Source organism: Centroberyx affinis, unplaced genomic scaffold, assembly GCF_046629955.1.
Source record: "Centroberyx affinis isolate AG114_WGS23_722 - 3 ecotype Tasmania unplaced genomic scaffold, CSIRO-AGI_Caff_v1 ptg000948l_1, whole genome shotgun sequence".
Classification (NCBI taxonomy): domain Eukaryota; kingdom Metazoa; phylum Chordata; class Actinopteri; order Beryciformes; family Berycidae; genus Centroberyx; species Centroberyx affinis.
The window spans coordinates 365,595-379,256 of record NW_027279522.1 but is presented as its reverse complement, the minus strand read 5'-3'; positions in this window follow the sequence as shown (position 1 = coordinate 379,256).

The window sequence follows — 13,662 nt, the reverse complement described above, 5'->3', positions numbered from 1 at the left end:
CATATTGCTACAGCATGATTTTGAAGTGGGTAATGCAAAAGTACTCTAAAGAGTTTCTTTAATAAACGGTAACTTTGTAACGGAGCTACTTTTTAAGATAAGTTTTTAAACACTGCCTGTTGTGTTCTAAAAGACCTGCTCCATATTGAATTGGTGTCCAGGTAATGAACAAGCTGAACAGCCCATAGCCATCATCCTGCTTCCATCAACCTTCACATTTATAATTGCTCATTCATCAGCCGTTGCCTAATGTTTCTGTGGAGTTCTGTGAGAAAATTAGCCTGGAAAATGAGCAGTGATGAACGGTCCATCGTCAGCATGGAGCATGATGGGAGCAGGATGGCGGCTGTTGGCCTGCGCACGAAAAAGCAGTAACCTTTTGTTGGTGTGGAGGAGTTGTAGCCGGGTGAGGAAGGGAGACGCACAACCACTGTCTTCTGTTCAGTTCAGTGCCTTGCTTTAAGGCACTGTGACTGTGGCTGTTGAGGGATTCTAGAGACTCTCCCCGTCTCTTTTGGAAACTCAAACCAGTGACCATCTGCTCACTAACCTTCCAGTTTTCTCTTGCTTCAGTTTGGCCCAAAAAGCAACAAATTCTCTGGAGGTTTGCATATTTTTTCTCATCACAGTATGTTAATAAGAGATTGTATACATGTTATTATTACGGGATTACTAATTTGTTATGTTAGATTTTGTCATACATTATTTACATTTAGACTACTGTACGTATTAGAAATAGGAGCCACAAGAGGGCTTTTGTTTTATAGATAGAATTATATATTCACAATATATTGTTATGACCGAATAACTTTATTTTATTTTTTTGATGTGGTTGCATAGTGCCTATATGGGTTGTGTACCTGCTGATTGGTCCGCTGACCTGAATCGACCAATCAGATGACAGCTGAATGAGGCCATATTGCTACTGGATTACCTGGTCAACAGGATGGTCTCTTTCTCGTTTGAGAGACACAATAGGGGGCCGACGAGGACCAGTGACAACGTCGCATAGGGTTTTAATCAGAATACCACTGTAATGTAACTGTACATTCCAAACACACAACAAAAAAAAGAAATACAGTATATGTGTCATTGAAACGTCTATTTGAAGTAATCCGACTGGGAATTTTTTTGAGAGGTCACCAAGTTTGTTTTTGATGAAAGTTTCTGTCAATGTCACAAGACTGAGATGCGAGAAGGTTCAGCCACTCTGCTGCTGCTGCGGTTCAGTTTCATGTCACAGGGAGTCAACTTCTCTTTTCTACGGAAGAGGATGAGGGCCACGTGAAAACGTTGTTTTAGTTCTGAGTTTAAAGTCAGATTTCAAAGTCAGAATTCTGAGTTTAAAGTCAGAATTTAAAGTCAGATTTCTGAGAAAAAAAGTCAGGCTTCTGAGTTTAAAGTCAGAATTTAAAGTCAGAATTCTGAGAATAAAGTCAGACTTCTGAGTTTAAAATTAGAATTTAAAGTCAGAATTCTGAGAATAAAGTCACAATTCTGAGTTTAATATCTGAATTCTGAGATTAAAGTCAGACTTCTGAGAAAAATCAGAATTATGAGAATAAAGTCAATTCTTGAGTTTAAAGTCAGACTTCTGAGTTTAAAGTCAGAATTTTAAGTCAGAGTTCTGAGAATAACGTCATAATTCTGAGCCTAAAGTCAGACTTCTGAGTTTAAAGTCAGAATTTTAAGTCATAATTCTGAGAATAAAGTCAGAATTCTGATAAAAAGACAGAATTCTGAGAATAATGACAGAATTCTGAGAAAAAAGACAGAATTCTGAGAATAATGACAGAATTCTGAGTTTAAATTCTGAGGATAATGACAGAATTCTGAGAATAATGACAGAATTCTGAGTTTAAATTCTGAGGATAATGACAGAATTCTGAGAATAATGACAGTGAACACCGGGCACACCGCAGAAACCATGAATTTACCTTGAGCTTAAAGTCAGAATTCTGAGAAAAAAGACTTGATCTTAAAGACAGAATTCTGAGTTCTGACTTTTTTCTTAGAGTTCTGACTTTAAACTCAGAACTCAAATACATTTTTCACATGTGTGGCCCTAATCCTCTTCCGTATTGTTCCAAGAGTATGGAAGAGGATTAGGGCCACATACAGAGTATACAGAGTATACAGGCAAAGATGACATACCAACTGTTAGGCCCAACTCCTCACTCTCCTACAAACCCATTGTACCTTTCAGGAGCTAAGAGCCTGTCATTTGCAAGGTACAAAATGGCGTTAAGCGTGAGTTCAGAAGTCGAGGCCTGATTGACAGCGTCCATTCTTCTCAGATGTGTTGATAGTGGCGAGCACGGCTCTGAAGTTGGGCTTTATATATAGGCTATAGACATCTTTATGAAAAACAGGTTACATAAATCTAGAATACTGTAGTGCAAGTTTCAGAGTTTATATTTTATACAGAGGTTTATTTCAGCAATCTGTTAGATAAAACTCACATGATGTCAGTTTGTCGGTTTTATCTTCCAAGAGGGCAGACAGTACCACGGGTTCAGTTGAAAAAGAAGAGACAAATACAGCATTTATACTGTTATGATCATTTCAATACAAAACTCTCAGACTTGATTTTAATACCAACCTCTCTGTTGAATTATCTCCTGCATCTATGCTATGGAAGTGTGGTAGCTTTCCAGGCTGCAGCCGACGCACATTTCAGGCAAATGAAATGATGTTGCGTTTCGATTTTCATCATTCTCAGTGACTTTGACTGTAGTTTATTAGGAAGGGGTGTGTTGAACCTTTCTAGACGATGGTGATGAATGTATTTGTGTGTTTTCTATGGTATGTCTATACCCGTCAAGTGCTTGTTAGATCGTACTCTAGGTGGAACTCAACCAGATTAGTTTAAAACAAACTAGGAGAAGACAAAGAGATTAACGTGGAGGAACAAATTTTCTGGAGAGGTAGTCTTTTTTTTCTGATTTGTAGTCAAGTCTAAGTTCAGTTTGATGTATTTTTGGACAAATTACGTTTGTACATGTATACCCTGCGTTGACACACCTAATATGTAACATGAAAAATAAAAAAAGTTTCACCTCACATCATAAAAAAATGTGTTTTTTCTATATTGATACATACGGTTTATCATGAGTTAGATTAATCTGGTTTGATTCCACATTCACTTGTTCCAGTGTTGAGGGGGTAAATAAAAAAGTGGGTAAAATCTGAAGTTAAGGCAACAAATAACCAACAACCAACCTATCAAAAAGATAAGATACATAGATAAAAACAAATCTGTCTGTCCGTCTATCTAACCATCTATTTTTCTGTCTTCTTTATTCCAAATAGTATTCATTTGTTTTACATTCTTCAAAATAATAAACTTTATTCAGCACAACAGCCATTACAAAGTGGTTTACAAAGCTAATAAATACAGTGGGAGTGGATAAAAAAATGTGAATGGACAAAATGAGAATAAAAATTTAAAAGTGAGACTTACCACATTACAACAGGGATAAAACAGGTTTAGTGTTTAGTAAGGAACCACTTAACAGTTAGCCTACTTAATGTTAACAAAAGATGGCTGTTTTTCTTTTTTCACTGAGGAGAAAGAAGTTGTGCCAAGAAGAGTATTTTGTGACAAACACAGGATAAGCTTTTCTCCATGTTCTTCCAGTGTCCAGTTGGCCTTGTTTTCCTTTGATTTTGAAATGTTATAACAGTTGGTTAGTTTTGGTCTCATATGGTAGGCTATTTAAGCTGGACTGTGCCAAATGATACAGCCTAGTGTTTTTCTTACTTAACTCTCTTAGCCAATTATTTAACCCTCATCCTACCGACTGGGGTACCCGCAGACCCCAGAGCTATACTTTTTGTCATATCTCACAGGTGCTTTATTCTATCATTCCAATTTTTCATGACTTTGTCAATCAATTTGTTCCTAAAGACGTCATATCATTGTTTTCTGTTTCTGTTTTAATTAGTGCTTTTTCAAAATACCAATGTATTGGGGTCCTGGGGGACTCTAGTCAAAAGCACCCAATTCCACCTATGCAGTTTTAATAGATGGAACTATTTATTGAGTTCATGTTTGCCATGGGTCCTAATTTAAAGTATCACACACTATCAGGGGGGGTAGGGGCTCTCTGTCAGTCATTTTGAAGGAGACAGACACAGATGCAGCAGACACAGATTTCCTCATGTGCTCTGTGACGACCCTAAATACTGCTCTTCCTAAGGTAAGATGATGTTCAAAGTCAGAAATACAATACATAATTTAATTAACTGTAACTTTCCTAAAATAATAATAATCTGTTTTTTTTCCCAGATGACGTTAATTACATAACTAATAATGTTTTGAGAAGAAATAAGTTAACATTTTGCTATGATGGTTGTTTCTTACAGTAGTTTATTCTTGGGGTCCTCAGGGACCCCAGTCGGTAGTCCTTGTATGTTAAATATGTTGGTAGGATGAGGGTTTAACATAAAACAAATAAAACCTTAAGTAAAATCATAAAAACATGGGATGTTTATGCAATCAACTACTGGCCCTTTAGCAAATTGTGACCCCGAATTAAGCCACTTTGTATGGTCCTTTAGTTGTGTGACAGCAGAAACAGAAAGATATGTCAATGGCATCACTTATAATATACATTTCACTGAAAGTCGAGAGGAGTGGTGACAGACTGAGATAGGCTACAGGTGACTGAAAGTTGCCTTTCTGTCCCCTCACTTCCGGGTTGTGACGTCACTCCCCCTGTCGCTGCAGCTGCTGGTTGTGGCCGCGAGGTGGCAGCCGCTCCTCAACAGTCAGAGTGCCGGCAGGCGGTGTGACGTGCTGCGTTCAGGTGTTCCTCCGAAACTCCTATATGTCAGTTTAGTGTGTAAATAGAAGGGTTTTTCTTGCAGGTTTCTCCCTTGTATGCTTCAAAGGGTTTGAGGCTGGTGGTGCCGGGTATGTAGAATAGGTATGTCTTTCTAAAATCTACTATTGTGTGTCTTGTGCTTTGTTCTGCTTCCTTATTGTCCTATGGTTGATTGGTGATCAGTTAGATCTAGTTTAGCTCATTCTCGTTCTTGAACTTGTAACGCATTATAGTGCTTTTGGTCGACATTATAAACGAAAGTAACTTTTTACTCACATGTTCTCTCGTTTTTAGAAATCAATAGAACAGCTCTAAATCCATCACATCGCATGTAGAATTGATTTATTAGCCAAATGTCAAGTCATGTAGGTGGGTGCTACATTTTTTAAAATTATTTGTAAAGTCTACGCTAAGTAATATTTGCAGTTTGCAGTCATTTCAACTCAGTATGCACAAATATTCGTGACAACAGGGTTAGCAAAATAGAAACATACAACAATAGGCTACTTTTTTTTTTCTTTTCTTTTTTTTTTTACCATTAACTGCTGATACTGCTGCGATGCTGTCCATTGCCTAAACGTCACATCTCGGCAACTCGGATATCAGAAGATTCCGACTTTCCCAGTCTTTTTTACCATATTTGTGGCTCGTTCATGTGAGCTCAGCTCGTAATATTGAAATCTCCGACGGCCCTTGAAGGCACCGTAAGAGCTCAGAGCGCCATTTTGGCTCCACAGCTTCCCTGATGCAGTTCCTGAGTTTGGTCATGTGCCGACATCAAAATTGTATAAATTTCCTCTTGGAAACGTGTTAGCGACAAACGTGCACCGAGGTAGTTGTAGTTCAGTAGAGTCAAACTTTATTTTCAGTCTCCTAGCTGCTGTTCTTTGGGACAAAAGCGACGTTAGTGATTAGCTTCAACAGGTTTGTAATTAAGAACCTATCGATACCAAAAAGAGCTTAATAACTAGTTATCCCACAATGAATTTAAGAAGGATAGTAGCTATATTTACATACGAGCAAAACTGATAATTACTGAAAAACAATATGATTCACCGGGAGATATAATGACCGTAAAGTAGCCTACTATAAGGCCACTATAAACATTGAGACACATTAGGAATATTATAAGAATATTATAGTGATTTTTTGGCTCACGTGGCAGTAGATATTTTAATCAGGAAATTAACATAACAAGGCAGTAGAGTAGAATCAGCCAAAATCAGCCTTTATTTCCGTTTCTACTCAGTCTGAATGTGAGAATAGGCTCCTCTCACTACAGTAAGTGAAATGCGGAGTGTAAGTCATCTTAGCTTTTGGGCACACACACACACACACACACACACACACACACACACACACACAGCCAACATACTGTACCCTGAAGCAGTACAGTGAATTACACTCACTACATCACCATTACCTTTTTTTCTTTTTTTTTCTTTTTTCAAGAAGCGAGCGCGGAATGTAAAATGCATAGGCTAAAGATAGGTTATAGATACTGGGAAGCATGCGCGCGCGCCCACACACACACACACACACACACACACATACGCTCACACACGCACACGCGCGTACTCAGTCCTCCACCCCCTTCTCTCTCTCTCTCTCTCTCTCTCTCTGACTCTCTCTCTCTCACTCACACACACACACTCACTCACTCTCGTGTTTCACCCTCACACCTCAACAGCAGCGTGCAAATATATATATATTTATATATACATATTTCTGCATCCTATGTTTTATGCACGGGAACCGGCATTTATAAGCGGTCGTGGATTATGATGCCAATTTTTGTAACAGCGGAATATTGGCCTCTCCTTCGGCTCCAACTGTGAAGAGCAGTGTTTCTGTTTTACTGACTGGTGTCGTGTTTTATTTTTTCTTATTTTTATTTTTTTTATTTTTTTCTCATTACTTCTGAGTGCCGAGAGACTGCCGAGACGCAAAGACCACGTTCAATGCCGTTGGAACATGTCCTATGTTCCCTTTCAAGGTAAGAGAGAGCGGATCATTTATTTTTTTTTATATATTTTTTTTTTGTCATCCACTGCATCTTTCTTTTCTGTCCTCCTCCTCCTTCCCCCCTCCTCACCATCCCCCCTCTCTCTCTCTCTCCCTCTCTCTCTCTCTCTCTCTCTCTCGCTCCTGCACTATCATATTTGCAATAGGCATATGTGAAAGCACCATAGCCGACAGGTGCATAGAAATAGAGTGCATGCCAGATAGATACCCACACACCCACACACACACACACACACACACACACGCCAATCCAGTGCCGTGTGTGTCAGTATAGACCTGTGCATGCGGCAATTATAGTACCGTAATAAGGTATGCATGCGTGGTGTCACGGTCTACTCTCTCTCACAAGTGCATTCCTCCGTTTGAGAGCGGCCACACACCCCTAATGGAAACAAAATCAATATAATATTGCTATAATATTTCTATGATATTCCTATGGGGACTAACAGTGTATCTGTTGTACTCAATAAGGAGTTTATAGTGACCAGATAGTACTTTATCTTATTTTTATCTCCTATAGTATCACTATAATATTGCTATAGGTACTTGAATAGTGTAATATAGGGAGTTTATAGTGTTCTTATCATACTTCATAGTGTTTTTTAAATCTCCTATGGTTTCCCTATAATATTCATATAATATTCCTATTGGTACTTAGAATAGTGTAGTATAGGGGAGTTCATAGTAACCTTATCATACTTAATGTTTTTATCTTCTATGGTATCCCTATAATATTCCTATAGGTACTTGAATACTGTGGTATATGGAGTTCATAGTGTCCTTAACACACTTCATTTTAAAATCTCCTATGATACCCCTGTAATGTTGCTATAATATTCCTACCACAGTGTATTATAGTGTAGCATATAGCGAGTCTATAGTGTTTTTTGTTTTAATCTCCTATAATATCCCTATAATATTCCTATAAGGGTTAGGGTACTTGCAGTGGAGAACAGTGTAGCATTGGGAGTTTATAGTGTCCTTATCATACTTCATTGTGTTTTTTATTTATCTCCTGTAGTATTCGTGTAGGGACTTATAGTTTTCTGTGATATCTCTGTAGTGATTATAGGATTACTGTTCTTTTTCCCTCTATGAAACATAGCAGAGATGCTCTCATCAGCCTCAGCAGACTGTATCCTGCCTCCTGTATGCAAAAACTTTTGGTCCCCTAAATATGCAGATGGCTGGAATGAGAGGATACTTCATTCTTACTGGTCTTTTATTCAGCCAGAGTCGAGTATGAGTGGGTGAAAGGCGCTTTAGTGTACGGTAAAGGCAGATTCCCCTTGGTATCATTGCACTGCAACTGTGACTAATGCTATATGTGAGCAGGCGTGCTGCAGTGAGCTGCCTCCCATCTATCTAGTCGAAACGTTCAATTTGCGGTGTATTAGAGGGTCTAATTGGGAAAGCGAGGTCCCTGAATATCACGGCCGGAGTCAAGCCGGAGTGAGATGGAGTGAGATGAAACGCCCACCGGAAAGTTTGGAGGAAGCCTGAAGGATTGAGGGTGCCGTGGTTTGTGTGAGTACCTGTTATCAAGGAGGAGGCTAGATACCAAAAGCTGTAGGGGTGGGGAGGGACTGGATGTGTGTATATGTGTGTGTGTGTGTGTGAGGGGGAGAGAGAGAGGGAGAGAGAGAGAGGGAAAGAGAGAAAGGTGTGTAGCCAAATGTGTGGGTATAAGAGAGGGAGGGAGAGGGGGTGTGTTGTGTGTGAGCGAGAAGGTGAGAGAGAGATAGGGAGTGTGAAGAGAGAGAGATGGTGTATGTGTCCACACATGTCCACACACACACACACACCTATAAACCCTTGTAGAACAATATGTGTGTCTTCAAATTGGAGACTAATCTCGACCTGAAAAATCAACTTTCAGCTCCCGGACTTCACCATGACCCGGAGTCATCATCTGAGCCGCACATGAAAAGAGACACCAATTTTAACTCTGGCAGTCCGCTCGGCTCCTTTTCACTCTGCTTTTTTTTTTTCTCCCTCAGAGCAAAGCAAATAATGGCCAAATGCCCTCTTGTGCGAGTGCAGCTATAGAAGTTGGTTGCATAATGTTGGTGAGATGCTCAGCCACTGTGTGCAAGCCCACTCTGGGAACCATTGCCAGGAAATTGTGTGCACAGTATTGCGCCTTCAAAACCTGCCAGCGATGGCAGTGAATACTCTTTCTCTGTGATCGCACGGTGGTGTTTCGTTTTTTAGACAATTTTTTTAGGAGCGAAGCAGCGTTTAGTAGTATCTAATCTGGTACAACTACTTAGGGTTTGGATCTACACTAAGGTTATGCTTTTACAATTCTGTCACCACTGGTGTTTTATTGTTTTTAACCCAATATATTCAGCAGCAGTATTAGAAAATTACGCAAATTTCACATTGCAGCGGCATCATTAGAAATAATTTCCATTAAGCACAATAAATAGCAATCTCAATGGAGATATACACCTGTATAGCTCTATTGGTTTGTATAGTCTGATTTATATTGAAAAAACAAACACTCTGCTGTTGTTAGACTGTAAAAAAGAAGAAAAAAGAAGAAACAAAATAACAGGGTGATATAATATTTTGTCCATATCACCAAGCCCCACTGTGACTGCACTGAAGGCAGCTCAGTTTAGACTGGCACTCTATCCATCTCCCTTGTCTGCCTATACATTAGAAGCTCCATGGTTACTCAAAGCGATTATGTAACACCGTGTGATATTTATTGCCACAGAGTGACTCAACATCCTCAGATTAAGTATGTGGCAAGATGGCAGATATTAGTGTGACATTGATTGGTGATGAGATATAGATCCACGCAAGAGGGTAAGAGGGGGGGCATAAAATAAAAAAAATTAAATAAAAACACCCCTATTGCAGATGTATTCAGAGCCCACACTGATGAGTGTGTTAAGCTAATGTAGCAGGCAAGCCATTTGCAGTCATGCCAAGTCCCCGCTCACATGAACAGGCAGTTAGTGGGAGGCAGGCAGCAGCAGAGATGGGCCTTCCTATCTTGGCTAAATCTTTTTCCTCCCTCCCTCACTACTCACTCCTGCTTTCAGTCTATCTCTTTCTCTTCCTCTCCATCTCTCTCTATCTCTCTCTCTCTCCTCCGCTGTGGTCGACCCCCCTCATGCTCTCTCTCTCTCTCGCTCTTACACACACACACACACACACACACAAGCACACAGGCATGCACAACCACCCACACACATACACACACACACTCACACACACACATGCTCCCTCTGCCCCCTCACTCTCTCTACCTCTCTACCTCTCCCTCTTTTCCCTCTCATGCAGCCTTATGCAATGGCTGTATCCATGAGTGCAGATGGACAGCATGCAAGGAACCAGCCAGCCACTGAGCCGTCTCTGGTCATGTCGATTTTACAGTAGTTTGATACAGCGGCTCCTGTCAAGCATGGCCACGGTTAAAGAGACAGCACACCACCAATGCACTGCAGCACTCCTCCTCTCTCTTTTTTTTTCCTTCACCCTCTCTCCCTCTCTCTCTCTCTCTCCCTCTCCCATGTGACATAAGGGACTGTCTTACACCCCTCCACTACTCAGGCTGTGCCAAGAACCATCATCTGTTAGGCTATTACTGTACTGTATGCGCGAGATCCATCTAGCCCTGTGCGCTAGATGATCTGTCAGGAGAGAGAGCCCATTCATTCTCCAGTGGGGCGTTGAGTGTATTGGAGATGCGTTTGCGGCGGCTTTTTCAAGTGTTGTGTCGAATTAGCAGCAGAGTCGAGCGGCGATGAGCATTCGGGAGAAGTGATTTGCTTTTAATCACACATGTAGCGGCTGAATTCTCCAGCCGGAGAGCATCTCGCCTGGTGTCGACAGATCTCGGCGATCTGATGTTTCTCGCCCCCCCCCCCACCCCCCGTTCAAGTTCAGGGATGTGTCGAATTCACCGGCCGAATCCCCTCCAGACGTGAGAAGTCAGCACTTCTAAACGTCAAACCGGACCATCGCCTCAGCCTTTTTTCAAGGATACCCCAAGCTTTCCGGTAAAAGAAAGGCGATGATGTCAAGATCTTGCGGAAATATCATTGCCATTATTCCGGCCCTCAGATAGAAAGTCAATCAAAGTTCAACAGGCCCTCATTTGCATGCATTTGCATATTATTTTGCATATTCATCAGCAAGTGCAGTGATCTAATGAATAAGCACATGCAAGGTGGTGCATAGCAGTTGGGCACCAAGCTTGTTTAAATGCATATTATCTGGCAGGCGCTTTGAGGTCTTTGATATCTCTGGAGGTCAATCAATAGCTGACCTCAATCGCATAAAATATGTCTGTATTACACCAGGGAGTGTTACCAGGTAGACCGCTGATGATCAGACAAGTGGAAGTACCAACGCCTTAGGCAAGGTTTGAACATGTAACACTTTATGTGAGATGCATCCATGATTATCTTCGGGGCCTCTTGTGGCCCGGGGCCCCAAAGTACAGTATGTCATCTGCATATAGTGTGAGGCAAAGCCTGTTTTTATAGTCTTGCACAGACAATAATTTCATATTGGTGCAGCAGTTCCTACAGACCATGCAGTGTGCTTTATACTTTCTGTCTCTGCGCACATTTCTGCTGAAGAATAAGTTCACCTTCATTCCAGATGTCCTGTCACTATCTCTCTCTCTCTCTCTCTCTCTCTCTCTCTCTCTCTCTCTGACCAATATGAATAGATTGGGTTCAGCTGATCCTCTTTCCTCTTTTTCCCCCCTATCTGTTGCCCAGCACTAAACTGGCTTTAGTAAAGAATGCCCAGACCCCTATCCCCTAAGAGCCTTTAGTGCTGATACTGAGGAAATCTACATATGGGGGCTGTTTGAGCCGAGTCCCTGGGAGGAGTGGCTTTTCAGAGTCAGCTGCACTATGGGTGGGGGGCCCATTAATTCAATTCTGCTGCAAAGCCTGAGCAGAATGACTCAATGGGTTTGCGCTGAGAGAATGCCTCGGCTTTTGATTGATCTTGTCAGGATTCACTCACGGCGAAAAAGGTCAGGATGAGCTGCCTCCTCTCTCCTAAGCCAATCAGAGGGCTGCCAATGCGGGATAATGATCTCCCTCTGGATACGGTTGGCTCATAAGGTTTGCAGGCATGATGTCATCCAATCCCACGGATGCTCGTGATGCGGAGTTGTGAGGTTTTATCCAAAGACCCCGGGCAGTTTGAGAAGTTACTGTACATATGTCAGTAGTGTGAGTCATGGGGTGACCAATGGATTTTGTAAGGATGGCTTCATGGCAAGAAGGGATTTTGTTTTATTTAGTCCTTCAGCCAAGGTTATGTGTTGAGGTTTGTGCCGCACTATTCCCTGCAGACGCCTATTCAAATGATTTAGTTTTATATTGCCCTTGTTTGCCTCATGTTTTAGTCAAGTTTTGTGGAAACGGCTCACGACTATTGTTTTCTGTATTTCTGTAGAATTTCCTTCTGAAATGAGATGTCTGCCATTTTAAAACATGTGACACAGACTCTTCAAAATGATTGCTCACATGAAAGTAAAACTCTTAGAACATAAAAGGCAATTGCTAACTTAAGACCTTTGCTTACAAAATGGTAATATTTTAAAATGTCTTTTTAAAAATATTGAGCAATGGACTTCAGGTGTCATTTTTGATAAATAGACATATAATGTTTTGGAATGAAATCCTTCCATTATTTTTATACATTTTGTTAAATTTTTGTCCGTCCTAGTATGAATTTTATTATGGCTAAAGGCCCATGTTTAATAGTATGAGTAATTAAAATATGCACTATTATTATATCACAGTACACTGGGGGGGATGTGGTCAGTCCCTTTGACATACACCCTCAAAGAAGTGAATTTCTAAAACCTTTTCAAACTCCTGCAATAGCTGGAGGGCCAGTCAACGAAGGGCTGCTACCACAGACCGTAAAATAATGGACCCTGAAATTAATAGAAAAAAAATTAAATCACTGTGTAGTGAAGCCTGAAGCTGGATTACACATTGGAGAGTCAAGCTCTCTATCTCTGAATGGGGATGATAGCGCTCTCTGCCCGGTCTAGGATTCAGCATGCTACACCACACTGAACTAGACTCTACTGCACTGTTGGGGGGTTTAATCAGACACCTGTTGAGCCATTCACTTCCAGGCATTTATTTATTTTTAGCATTTTGTGTGTGTGTGTGTGTGTGTGTGTGTGTGTCTGTGTTTGCTTGTACGTGGTGTGTGCATTTGTGTGCGTTTATGGTGTGTGTGTGTGTGTGTGTGTGTGTGTGTGTGTGTGTGTGTGTGTGGTTGTGTGTGTGTATTGAGTTGTAAGTTGAGTGTGTTTTACTGAGGCTGAGATGCTGCAGTCCCGTCACAGTGGAGAGAAGCGGTCATATCAGGTCATGGTAGTTATTGTACCGGCTCAGCTGAACCAAGCCTCAGTTCAATTGAGTAATAAATGTGAAACATTTGACCTTCGCTTAACAATGGAGATATTTATGATACTGTACATTTTATGCCTCACATCAGGAAATCCATTTTTACAGTTTGCCATATTATGGCAAGTAAAACAATATTGATTTCCTACATTACAGTGTTATGAAGACGCTATTTAAAACAGGAGCATGCTTCAACATTGCTGATTGCTTCATCATTGCCGATAGCGGCATGCTAACGCACCCTTCTCCTCTTGTGATGCTAATTAGAGCCTGATGTGCGTCGCTTCAGATGCAGTGCATTGTAATTTTCCGTAATCAAATACATGGATGTGAAGAGTTCTATTTTAAAATGAAGCAATAAGCTATGAGAGGCCGTGCTTTACAGTGATTTTAGAACAGTG